Source organism: Aristolochia californica, unplaced genomic scaffold (assembly GCF_029961685.1).
Source record: "Aristolochia californica isolate CCGP_79_NKW_82.1479 unplaced genomic scaffold, dmAriCali1.0.hap1 SCAF_12, whole genome shotgun sequence".
Taxonomy (NCBI): domain Eukaryota; kingdom Viridiplantae; phylum Streptophyta; class Magnoliopsida; order Piperales; family Aristolochiaceae; genus Aristolochia; species Aristolochia californica.
In genome coordinates, this window is record NW_027181793.1 from 19,782,525 (window position 1) to 19,796,505 (window position 13,981).

General features: G+C 43.4%; 1 protein-coding gene across 4 annotated transcripts in view; it reads right to left on the reverse strand.

The window, feature by feature from the left end:
• The window catches only part of LOC137945402 (DNA polymerase delta catalytic subunit-like), a 56,170-nt gene that overhangs the window by 10,994 nt on the left and 31,195 nt on the right, over positions 1-13,981 (reverse strand). The gene's annotated exons all lie outside the window — the stretch shown is intronic.

Below are 13,981 nucleotides of genomic sequence, written 5' to 3' on the forward strand. Positions count from 1 at the left end.
ATCACAGCATCCCGAATAAAATGACATTCCACTTCAATATGCTTGGTTATTTCATGGAACACCGGATTTCCAGCAATAAATATGATTCAGGCTATCACAGTACATAATCATAGGTTCATCTTTTTGTAGGTTAAACTCCCTAATGACAAATCTCACCCACATCAATTCACTGACCGTATGAGCTAAAGCTCTATACTCAGCTTCAGCACTTGACCTAGCTACAACATTTTGCTTTTTACTTTTCCAGCTAACAAGATTACTTTTCATTTCAAAAAAAAAAAAAAAAAAAGATTACCTCCAGGAATACACAATAACCTGTAGTAGATTTTCTATCTAGTTTTGACCCTGCATAATCAACATCAGAGAAAGCTTCTATTTAAAGATGATCTTGAGGTTTAAAGAACAATCTTTTACCAGGTGTCCCTTTTAAGTACCTCAATATTCTCTGTGCAGCCTCCAAATAAACCTTCCGTGACCATTCCATAAACTGGCTAACATCACTTACGACAAATGAGATGTCAGGAAGTGTTATTGTAGCATAGATGAGCTAACCAACTAAGCGACGATAAATTGTTGTCCTTAAGCTCTTCACTTAGTTCATTATAGAGATCTTGCCCTACTTCGATAGTAGTTTCTATTGATTTAGCACCCAACAAGTCATATTCGTGCAGCATGTTTGTCACATACTTTCTTGGAGTTAGTACGAAACCAGCTTTACTTCTGGCCACTTCAATACCTAGAAAATACTTCAGGTTTCCTCGATCTTTTGTTTGAATATGTTTGGTTTAGACCATATACAACCTTCTTGAGCTTGCATACTTTACTCATCTCCCCCTGAGCAACATACTCGGAAGATAGTTCCATATACACCTCTTCATGTAGGTCTCCATACAATAAGCCATTCTTTATATCTAACTAGGATAATGACCATCCTTGATTTATAGCCACAAAAATTAAAATTCGTACAGTGGACAATTTGGCAATCGAGAAAAAAGTTTCAAACATGACAACACCACATGTCTATGTACGCCTTTACAACCAACCTCCCTTGTACCTCTCAATGGAACCATGCGCTTTGTACTTAACCGTGTACACCCAATGACATCCAACCATTGTCGCACCAAACGGAAAATTACATAGAACCCATTTGCCTCTATTTAGAAGTGTCCCCATTTCAACATCCATGACTTTCTTCCTTTGAGAAGATAACAGAGCATCTTGCACAGAAGAAGTAGTGCAAGAGAACTATTAAGGAATAGTCCCATGTGGATTAGTGAGTACAAAGATCTTGAGTTTATTAGTAGGGAAAGAGGCTTCCTAAGTTGGCTAGTCATTTTGGAATGGGCCTTGGACCTAACTTTACATGGTATCAGAGCAAGTACACATATGTGGGCCTACACCTAAATTATCCACTTGCAGAGCCACAAAAGAGGGCCTACACGTGAGGGGGAGTGTTAAGGAATAATCCCACATGGATTAGTAAGTATAAAGATCTTGAGTTTATTAGTTGGGAAAGAGGCTTCCTAAGTTGGCTAGTCATTTTGGGAGGCCTTGGACCCAACTTTACAAGAACAATGACAAAACAAAGTGTTTGTAATGATCGGACCAGGAATCAAAAGAAGCAAAGTGAGACAATGGATATCTTATACCTTTACAAACACCTTTCTTGAGAGCAATAGGAAGGTGTAAGTCACTTACCTCAAGATCAGTAGACAAGGAGGATTCAAGACCCGATGTGAGAGGAGGATCTGAAATCTTATGTTTAGGCACGCGTCGTCTCCAATATACTTGTAACGGTTTTCCTATCGTAGCATCAGAAGGAGGAATAAGAACATCCTCCACCGCAATAGGTAGAACAGTATCTAGAGTTGTAAGACATTGAGGTTCATCTGTAGAGACCAACGAGTAGAATGGAGTGTTCTCAAATAACGTGACATCGCTGGATATAAATGTTTTTCTAGTAGAGGGACAGAAGCATTTATACACCTTTTGAGTAAAGAATATCCCAAGAAATACATTTTACTACACGAGAAGAATTTATCCCTAGGACCAAAAACATGCACAACGCAAACACATCCAAATACTTGAGGAGACAACAAAAACAAGGCGACAAATGGCATCAATACCTGTAAAATGATTTTTCCTCCTAGAAGAGAGGAAGGCATTTTGTTTATGAGGATGCAGGCATTGGAACATTCATGTGAAACCACATAGTGCATGCGACTTCCATCAGATGACCATTCTTACGCTCAACCGCTCCATTCTGTTGTGGAGGAAAAACACATGAGGACTGATGTACAATCCCTTTTCTCTGACAGAATAAATCAAATTTCTAGTTCATAAATTTCAAACCATTATCAGTACGAAGTACAAGAAAAAAAAAGTATCAAATTGTGTCTTAATTTTTTTTTATGGAAATGTGCGAAGTTTTATTCAAAAAAGGGGGAGAGATACAACCTAGCGAAATAAGCCATCCTCCACAGTGAGGCATTGGATGCAGGAACCCTTTTGGCATGATAGTCCGCCAAGTGATTGGTAGATCTGGAGGTGAGGGTCCAAATACAATTTAGATGAGAAAGTTATATTACAAATTTCAAAAAAAAAGTGTCCCAATGCCACCTGGGGTCGAATTTTCTTTGCATACCAATCAATGACAGCCTTGGAATCACCTTCAATGATGAGGAGCCCAACGAGACGGTCCCAAAAGATCAAGAGGCCCTAAAGCAGCACCGCAAGCTCTGTGGAAGTAGAGTCAGATATACCCAGTGGGCCAGCAAAGGAATAGAGTAAGCAACTATTTTCATCATGGATTACCCCACCAAAACCAGCAGGCCCAGGACAGCCAATGGCATTGCCATCGAAATTCATCTTGAAGTGACCTGAGAGGGGGGGGACCACTTTGTCATGATTGTGGCTCTGGAAGGCCCCGTCATGGCGGCAATCAGACGCCAATTCCCCCTAAAATTAGAGCTACTCAGGTGAATGAAGTCTTTCTTCGTCAACAGCCAACAATGTTCTCCACAAGCACCTCAATTGGAGAGGTTTTGAATTGGAATTTCCGGCTATTCCTTTCTTTCCAGAGAGCCCAAGGGATGTGACCCACACAAATGGATATAAGCATCTTTCCAAGCTTCGGAAGCCGAGAGTTAGTGATGGAGAGGATCATGGATAGCAGATTGTGGGGGACACAGAATTGTATTCCAATTCGGTTGAGGAGATTGGCCCAAATGGCTTGAGCAAATTAGCAATAGAGGAGGACATGGCTGGCGGATTCGGGGGAGTTGCGACAGAAGTGGCAGGATGGATCCTGCACATAAGTTCCCCGCCTAATGAGGGTGTCAAATGTGAGGATTTTGTTTAAGCAAGCACACCAGATAAAAAACTTTGCACGGGGCAGAGCGAGCAAGGACCAGGCATGGACCGCAGGGCGGCGAGGTATTGAAGCCGTAAAGAAGGTTGTAAGTAGAGGTCGTGGTAAATGACCCCTTAGGACAAGAAATCCAAATGAGAGTGTCCGGAATGTGTTCTCCAATTTTAACATTTGTGAGGCATGTGAGGACGTTAGAGGCCAAGAAAGCTTCTGAGTCCGTGAGGGCTGTAGAAAGACAAAGGATCTATCCACCTGAATCAAACCATAAGTTCCGAAATGTGGGCGTTTTGGAATTTGGAAAGGACCGACCAGTCCGACCAGAATTTTGTGAGACGCCCATTACCCAAATAGCATTTGATCGCCTTACTGAAGGTCGGAAGCAGGAGGAAGATTTTCCTCCAGATAGGAGACATGAAATAGCGACGACCGCCTTCAGTCCACCAACCATTCAACTTATTAGCTTTGGTAGCAACAAGGGCCCTCCAAATCAGGTCTGGTGACTAGTTGAATCGCCAAATCCACTTAATAAGGTAGGCTGAGTTGGTCTCTGACACCAAGCCCACCGAGATACATAGGTTGACACACATCAGCCCACTTGACAAGATGATATTTTCTCTCACCATTGAGCCCATCCCAAAGAAATTTCCTTTTGAGACCTTCAAGATGGTTTCTCACCGAAGCGGGGCAATGGAAAAGGGATAGGTAATAACTAGGAATGTCATGTAGGCATGATTTTATGAGGGTGAGTTTACCAGCCTTGGAGAGGAATTTACCTAGCCAAGTGGCCAGACGCCCCTCCAGCAGCCCAACCACACAGTACCAACTACTTTTGGGAGGAGTGCCGGAAGACAACAGAAGGCCCAAAAAGGTACAGAGAGGGTTAGCAATCTCACAACCCAGGTAGTCAGCCATTGCAGCCAGGACATTCTAGTCAATGTTAAACCCGGAGATGGAGGACTTGGCCTAGCTCACTTTATGCCCAGATGAGAGTTCAAAGACATTGAGAAGAGCTTTTATATGGGTAACTTGGTCCATCATGCCCATCGCTGAAGAGAATGGTGTCATTTGCATATTGCAGAATGGCAATGTCTTGGTTTGGATCAGCAAAGATGACATTAAGCCATCCAGAGTCCTTGGCACAGCGAACCATGGAGGACAGGTACACAAAAATTGTGTCTTTATTTCATTAAAGAAAAGTTGAAACATATCAAATACTTCAGATTTCTCCCATAGAAGATACACCCAAGTACATCGACTAAAGTCATCAATGAAAGACAAAAAATACAAAACCAAAAATACTAGATACAGGCCAGGACCCCAAACATCAGAATGCACAATGTCAAATAAGCGACTGCTTCTAGATTGACTGAGAGGAAAATGTGTCTGGTGATGCTTGCCCAATTGACTTGACTTGCACTGCAATGAAATGCTAGAAGGAAATGCAGAAAAAAGTTGAACCAACTTCGCAAGGGAGAGATGACTTAACCATAGATGCCATTGTAAAGGCGTGTCATCAAAATGTAATGCTTGTAATGAGTGTTATGAGTGGCACTCCAAATAGTACAATCCATCTTTCTCACAAGCAGAACCAATCGTTCTCCTTGTCGCAAGATATAGGAGAACACAATAAGAAGGATAAAAAGTGACGGAACAATTCATAGACTATGTAAGTTAACTAATGGATAGTAAGTTTAAAGGAATTTGGGAGCAAACAGTACAAACCGGGGTGACAAAAAATATGACAAAACTAATGTACCCATTCCTTATCCAATAGGTATTTTGGTCTTTTTACTTCACTAATGGTATCCCTTTATAGAGGAGCGACGATGCGATGATGCGATAAGGAGCGATGGTGAACGATACGATTCAGAACGGCACGGAGAAAGACAAGCTAATGAATGATGCGAATCGGAGAGGATTGAAAACAAATCGATGCGGATCATAAAGCGAAGCATCGTGAACATCGTAATGTCGATCGATACGAAGGGATACGAAGCGACACTCGGGACCCCATCTTGGGACTTCCCCCTCCTTCCTCTCTCGTCTCAAAGAATCCAGACCCCCAGAAACACACACCCTCCCATAACGCCCCCCAAACCCTTTGGTGGACGTCGGATCGACGAAGAAGACGTAGCAGCAAAATAAGCTCGTTGAAGCGGAGACCTCCAGATCGAAAGAGCCAGCCAACGAAGAAGGATGGCAAACTGTAGTGAGTCACACATCAAGACTGGATCAGATTGGAAAATCTAGAAGATTTTCATTTTCGAAATGGCACTGGATCTATCTCTCTTCAGAAGACGACAAACCGTATTGGCTCCTCTTTGAAAATCATCGCTCGAGCAGGAGTGAAGCGATCCTTCATCTCCATTCCCATTGAGGTTGTGGAAGCTTTCAGCTTTGTACTACAGAAAGTTTGGGAGGGGAAGATTGGGCGAAGCTTCGGCCGCTCTCTCTTCACTCGGGATTTAGAGTTCCAGATCCACACTCGATTCCACGGGGGAAAGCTCGAATGCGCGATCTCCCAGAGGCGAGCTAATAAAATCATAGGAATGATTTTTATACAGCAGAACCCAAGCTCTGGCTTGGGATGGAGACAATTCAAATCTTCGTTATTCCACCTCTCTCAGACACACACCCCAAAAAAATTCCCCACTATCTACCAACAAAAAAAACCCAACCTCTCGCCACCCGTCGTCACCCCTGAGGAAGACACGGAAACCCCAAGACTCACTACTGGAAATACCTCCTCTACCCCTCAAAACCTAACCACTCAGAAAACCCCGATAAAACTCCCAAAGGAAACTATCAACATCCATGTACCAGCCTCCATCTCCCTCTACGGCCATGTCAGTCTAACACTGACTCAACCCGTCCCATCTGTAGTCTTCCCCTGGAAACCCAAACCCCTCAGCTCAAACCCCCTAAACACTCTAAGCCCATCCCGCCACCCCCTATCCCACCCGGACAACCCCTTACCCGATAAAGATCTTCTCTACCTTGATAGGTCCCTCCTCAAACAAATGACACATCCCCCCCCCCCCCTGGGGAACCCAATTGTACCCTGAGCATGATGGAAATATTTCTCGAGAACCCTCACATCCCACCGCCGAAGTCTCGCCTCCTATTAAATGGAATACCGCCCTCCAGATCATCTCACCTCCTCCCGCCTCTAATCCATCCTCCATCCGTCCTTTTCCACACTCCTCTAGCCTCAATGGACCCCAACTCCACAAAAATTTCAGAAACCCCGGCCAATCGCTATGGAAACAATAACCTCTCCCCCATCACCTATTCCAGACGCAGGCCCAAGTAGAAGAAGCCACCCGCAGCCCCCATCAAAACTTACTCCAAGAGGAAATTTCACAACAAATCCAAGGACCCTACCCCAGAACCCAGCAATCCCCAACAGGACCCGCCCTCCACCCCATCCCTCCCACACTCTTAATATCTCAAAAACTACCCTCATCTCACCCAAGAGGAACGATGCAAAAATTTACAGTCATGGATTATGAAACACTCGGCAGGCAATGTCTCTCCGCATAGGCTCGAGAAGATGTTAGAGTTGTGTTGGGATTTCTCTAAATACTATAATGGCCTCTTCTGCTACACAGATGAGGATATTCGCAGAATCTCCTGGCCATGATAGTCTTATCCCGGAACGTCTGAGTCGCCCCTTAAGCGAGACACTATCAAAGCAACCCTTTTTGAATGTAAGCCTGATATTGTTGTACTTATAGAAACTAAGCTGCAATCTTTTGATCTCTCTGTTGCACGCGGTATCTGGTTTAAATCTGACCCCGAGTGGGTTGTGATCGATGCGATAGGGCACTCTGGAGGCATCCTTGTCATCTGGAACCTGAATTTGGTTGAGGCCGTTTCTGCAGACCCTGGTTGTTTTTCTCTTAGCATTCACTTCCGTGACAGATCTCTGGGATCTAAATGGGCCCTGCGGGGATCTATGGACCTTCGAGCAATGGCGACCGATCCATCTTCTGGGATGAAATTTTAATTGAAGTTCAACAATGGAATGTGCCCTGGCTTCTAGCTGGGGATTTCAATGCCACCTTTCGTTGCACCGAAAAAAAAACCTCCTGCAAAAAGAATCACCTCCACAATGCGAGCGTTTTCTGATCTAATCGGTTGTCTTGAACTCGTAGAAATTCCCCTCGCATGGAAAAAATTTACTTGGTCCAATGGCCAAAATCCCCCCATCCTCTCCAAATTAGACCGTTTTCTAGTTAATAATGACTGGCTGAATCCTCCCTCCTTATCAATGGAGAGGAATGTACAGCTAGTGTTTCTATTGCTAATGAGTTTGTGAAGTTTTTTTCAGGTCTTTACACAAAGGAGTATTTCAACCGCCCTATCTTGGACCAGATTGACTTTCGTCGAATCTCTGAATCTGATGCTTTTCATCTGGAAAAAACTTTCTCCCCGGATAAAATTGATGCAGCAGCTCTCAGAATGCCTAGAGATAGGGCCCCGGGCCCGAATGGTTTCAATGGGGAATTCTACCGTCAATACTGGGACATTATCAGAAGAGATATGCACAAATTTGTTAACAATTTTCATCAAGTAGGTATCGCCTACAAATCCATTGGAGCCTCCTTCATTGCCCTTGTTCCAAAAAAAATCCTATTCCGCACATGCCAAAAGATTACAGACCCATAAGCCTCACCACAAGCTCCTACAAAATCCTAGCTCGTATCCTAGCCAAGCGCCTCAAATCTGTTCTCCCTAGTATCATCAGTCCCAGTCAGAGTGGTTTTATTGCTGGTCGAAATATACTAGACTCGTCTATGGCTGCCCATGAAATCCTTCACTCTTTCAAGAAATTGAATAATCCAAGAGTAGTTATCAAACTTGACTTCAAAAAAGCTTTTGACAGTGTCAACTGGAAACTAGTAGACCACCTTCTCAATAAGATGGGTTTTCCCATTCATTGGAGATTCTGGATAAGAAGTTGTATTTCTAATGTCTCCTATTCAATCTTGATAACCGGCAAACCTTGTGGATACTTCAAAGGCTCTAGGGGTCTCAGGCAGGGGGATCCTCTGTCCCCCCTTTTGTTCACTCTCATTGGAGAACAGTTAGCCGCAATGATCAATCTTGCTAAAACATCTGGATGGCTAAGCCCTGTCACACCTAACCCTGCTCTCGATATTAGCCTCCTCCAATATATAGATGACACTGTTTTTTTATGTGATGACTCTCTCAATCAAATTCATAATTTAAGTGCCCTGCTGAGCTTATTTGAAATCTCATCTGGGCAAAAAATCAGTTGGGAGAAATCCTCTATTTTGGGTTACAATATTGAGCCTGGTCTTCTCAACTTTATGGCCAGCTATCTTGGATGTTGCATTGAATCATCTTCTGGAACCTATTTGGGGCTCCCTCTGACCCCTCTAAGGCTTCCTGGCACCCTGTCATTGAGCGTTTGGAAGGGAGGCTAGCCACCTGGCGGGGAAAATTCCTCTCAAAAGCAGGCAAGTTAATTCTCTTCAAATCATGCTTACAAGGAATTCCTAACTACTATCTATCTATGTTCCATTGCCCAACGTCAATCAGAAACAAAATTGAGCTCCTAAAGAGACGTTTCCTCTAGGGTAGACCAAACGGTGAAAAAGAAATATCATCTGGTTAAATGGGAGGAAGTATGCAAACCAAAAGCGTTGGGTGGGTTGGGTATCTGAGATACCTCCACAACAAACTCTGCTCTCCTTCTTAAGTGGATTTGGAAATTTAATATGCATCCTAGTTTGATTTGGAGAGCTTTTGTTATGGAGAAGGCAAATCTCCACTCTGGCTGGTGGACAAAGGGAGGGCGAATTCACTCTTTCACCCACCTGGAAAAAAATAGCTCGGCTCCTCCCCAAATTCAACATGGCAAATGTTACATTGGAAATGGAAATACAACAAAATTCTGGAGAGACTGGTGGGTTGGCCAATCCCCTCTCAAAAATATCTTCCCAGAAATCTTTGGCCTCTCGGGTAACTCCGAGATCTATGTCTCGGACATCTGGTCAGAAAATGGGGGCTAGAATCTCAATCTTAGAAGACATCTCTCTGATTCTGAAGTTCTCCTTGCATCCCAGCTCCTTCACATTCTTCCAACCAGACAGCCAAATATCTCCAATGACACTCTAATCTGGACTCCTTGCCCAAAGGGATCCTTCTCCACATCTTCTGCCCATATATACTTAAACAACCTCTCATCAGCCCACCCAAAACACCCTGTTGCTTATGCTTGGGATCTGCTCACCCCTCCACGTGCTAAATTCTTCATTTGGTCTGCCTGCATAAACAAAATCCTAACTTCGGATTCTTTAATTCGTCGGGGCACTCATGTCTTGGACCCTCTCTACCCTTTATGGAAAAATGCTCCAGAAATAGCAACACATATCCTTCTATCATGTCAGTTTGCCTACCTAGTCTGGACTTCCCTTCTAAACAAAATTGGCCTTCAATTTTGTGCCTCTGGAAACATTGCTGACATTGTCCTCTCCCTCATCAGCACAAAGCTCCCAAAATTAGGAAAAATGATTTTATTTTGTTGTATTGGACATATAATTTGGGCTCGCTGGAAAGAACGCAATAGGAGGAAATTCAAATTCAAAACTTATCCTATTGAGGTTTTGACTGAGCAAATCTCTAGCCAAGTTTCTGTCTGGCTCCTAAATAGAAAAGAATTCAAAAAATTCAATGATTCGAACTTCAGAGGAAATTGGCAGTCTATTGCTGGGATGTCTCTGCCCTCTAGCAGCCCCCCCCCCCCCCCCCCTGGCAACTCAGATTCTACCACTGTAGAACTCTCTGGTCTTTTGCACGGGCACAAAATCTTCTCTAGCCACCTCTCTAGTCCCCTTTCTATTGAAGGCGATTCAAAAGTAGTCATCAATTGGTGTGCTAATCATGGTCAACCCCCATGGCGCCATTGGGATATGTTCAATGAAATTTGTAATTTATTCTCTCGTTTAAACTGTAATTGGAACCACATTCCGCACTTTGCTAATCACCTGGCAGACTCTCAGGCTAAGGCGGGTATTTCTCTCCAACACTTTGTTGTGGAGTCAGGCCCCCAAAGCTAGGTTTGTAATCTCCTCCCCATTTTATCAATATACGCACTTTTATAAAAAAAAATGTACCTATTCCTTGAACTGAGGATATGGATCCATCAGCTAAGGTGACATGCTTAATCATGGGAGACTCTTGAAGCTCAAAGAATAATGAACCCAGGTAGAGGAAGGGCGCACTTGTAGAGCTAATGTACCTGAGCTAGCCAGGGTAATTGTAGGAGTAGAAGTCTGAGCCACGGATGCCGAAGTAAAAGCAGCAGTCAACTGTGCCATACGCTGAACTATATGTTGCAACTCATACGATGCTCCAGGTACAATGTGCATTGTGGTCCCAGTATGCTCTGCAGTCTCATGAATAAGAGAATTTGTCCAAGTAGGTTTGCCAAATTTGGGCCAACATTTATAAGAAAAATGGTTAGTCCATCCACAATGGGTACATTTTTTGTCTTGCCTATTATCACCACGACCTTGACCTCTGTCTTGTTGTCTCTTCCTCTGCCCCTTGTACCACCACCTTTACCTTTAAAAACTTTTGTGGATCCCAAAGAGTTTAGTGTAGACATAGGAACACATGTAACATCTTTACCCTCTGCCTTGTTGTCTCTTCCTCTGCCCTTTGTACCACTACCTTTACCTTTAAAAACTTTTGTGGATCCCAAAGTGTTTAGTGTAGACATAGGAACACCTATAACATCTTTACCTCCCTGTGATACAACGGCAGATTCTGCGTGCAAAACTCTGTTATATGCAATAGAGAAACTGGACATCCTCGGAAGCTAGAAGTTTTGCCTTGACAGCATCAAACTCTGATCCTAATCCATCCAGAAACTTGGCAATGTCCGTGTTGCTTTCTAGTTTCTCTCTCATCAGTAGTGAAGGGGTGAAAAACAGAAATCTCCTGCAGTATGCCTATTAACTCACTATAATACTCTGTGACAGATCGTTGACTACGTTTGAGGCTAAACATCTTGGCATATAACTTATATACCCTTGATAAATTACTTTTGAGCATAAATGGACTTTAAGGAGACCCATATCTCCTTATTTGTGTCGCAGTTCATAATTTGATTCCTGATTTTGGAATTAATACTATTAAGCAAGCAAGTCATCACTTGACTATCCTCTGCTTCTCAGTCATCATTCAATGGGACTGGGGGATCATCTCTAATAAACTTGTCTTTTTCTTAGCTTTCAGAAATATCCAAACAGATTTTGACCAAGCAAGATAATTTTGACCAATTAATCTTTCGGAAGTAATTATTTTTGTATCATTTCCCTCAGAACTACCAGATTCTTTTGAAGGAGTAACAACTTCACCATATTCTGCCATATCTGTCACTAAGCAACCACAATCAACCAAATAAAGCTTTAATCACAAGATGTGCACAGGGTAGGTGGGCCCCACTTAAAAAATATAAGAGAACACCTCAAGGTCACCGGGAGGGGCTGCTTTATGCTCCTCAAGGTCACATAAAGAGTGAAGAATACTGAGATGCAAATTATGCAGGGTCAAAACAGGACAAAGAATTGACTTTTGGCTATTGTGTATTTATTGGAGGAAAATATTTTTTTGAAATGTTTTTTTTTTTTAAATGATGCTGATTTTTATTAAGACAAAAGCTCAAAAGAGCATATTACAAAGGAGGGAATCCTTCCCATACAATGAGAGATTGTTGGGAAGTTCCGAATTTTGCCAATTTATCAGCCAAAGTGTTGGCTGATTTAGGAATGAGATTCCAATAACAATGTGTAGAAGATACAATGTCAGCAATACTATCAATGATTGGCTAATGGCGCCAAGGGGGGAGGTTGTCCTTGGAACACCAACTAATAACCATCTTCGAGTCGCCTTCAATGGTTAACTTGCCATCGAGACGATCCCTGAAGATTTGGAGGCCTAACAGCAGCGCACTAACTTCAGCAGTATTAGAATCGGCAATGTCCACCGGTCCAGCATAAGAAAGAATAGGGTCTCCCCATTGTGACCTTTGAACACACCACCTGCTCCTGTTGGACCTGGACATCCAATAGCACTACCATCAAAATTCAGTTTTATGCAGTTGCACGGGGGAGGATCCCAGATAGCCATACTCGGAGCTCTGCTGGGGCCAGACATTTGAGCGATCAAATTCCAATTTTCCTGAAGGGAAACCCCCGATAGAATGGCAAAATCCTTCTTTGTATCAAGCCAGCTTGAGATGAGGCCAACGTCATGAGAAGCCGTGTTGTCTGAGGTGTTAGCTTTGGAGTTAAATCTCCGGTTAATCCACTCGAGCCAAATACATCATGGAACATGCGCAAGACAGGCAGAAAGAATTAACTTGCCCAGCCGAGGAAGGAGAATCCCTCGAACCATCTCAAAGGTGCCAAAGAGGTCTTGATGTAGCCCCAGTTGGAGCCCGATTTTCTAAAAGATCTTCATCCAAACTTGCCACGAAAATCCATAATGTAAGAGGACATACTGGACTGTCACTTCGCAACTCACCGCAAAGGGGACAAGAAAGATCGGGGGCAGTGAAGCCTCTTCTATAAAGGTTGTCTGAAGTAAGAATCTGTTCTCTGATGGCTGACCACACGAAAAAATTTGATTTTGCTTGGCACTGAGAGTTTCCAAGTCAGATTCGCCTTGTGCTCATGAGTATTGTATTCTTGCTTTCTGATTTTTTTTTATTTTTTTTTGAAATGTTGATAATTTTATTTCATATAAAGAGAACATACATCAAGGGAGACCTCCCTAACAACAAGAAATTGAAGGGGGGAGACCTAATTTAGCGCACAAATCAGCAACCGAATTGGCTGATCTAAGTACATGAGACCAAGTACAAAAAATGGGGGATACAATGTCCAAAACATCAAGAAAAATCTCCCAATGACACCATGGGGGGAAGGATGAGGTGGAGTACCATCCAATGATAATCTTAGAGTCTCTCTCCACGATAAGGGGACCACTGAAGCGATTTTGAAAAATTTGCAAGCCGTGAAGGAGACCGGAGAGCTCAACAGTGGTCGAGTCAGCAATTCCGAGAGGGCCAAAGTAAGAGAGGATGACAGTGCCCCCTAGATCAAAAATCACCCCACTAAACCCAGCCAAACCCAGGTTCCCAAAGGCGCTACCAACAAAGCTTAACTTATAATATCCGACGGGAAGAGGCACCCAAACAGCAACTCGGCGGGGGCCAGTGGGGACAGACATCTGAGCAATAATCTTCGACTTGGTGCAGATCGGGGCACAATAGAGGCAAGCAAACTCTTTCGGGTGCAGATCTAGGTAGATATGAACCCAGTGGTGGTGAAGAAAACCTTTGTATCAGAGTGGAAAGTACAATCAAACCGTCTGGAGTTCCTTTCCTTCCAGAGGCACCAAGGAACGAAAGCAATGCAGGCAGCCAACTGAAGCTTGCCCAGGCAGGGCAGGCGGGTTCCAAAAGAGAAACAACACATGGTGCTCAAGTCAAGCGGGATGCAGAAGCTGAGTCCCATGCTGTCAATAATGTAGGTCCAGACCTTCCAAGCGAAGTCACAATGGAGGAGGAGG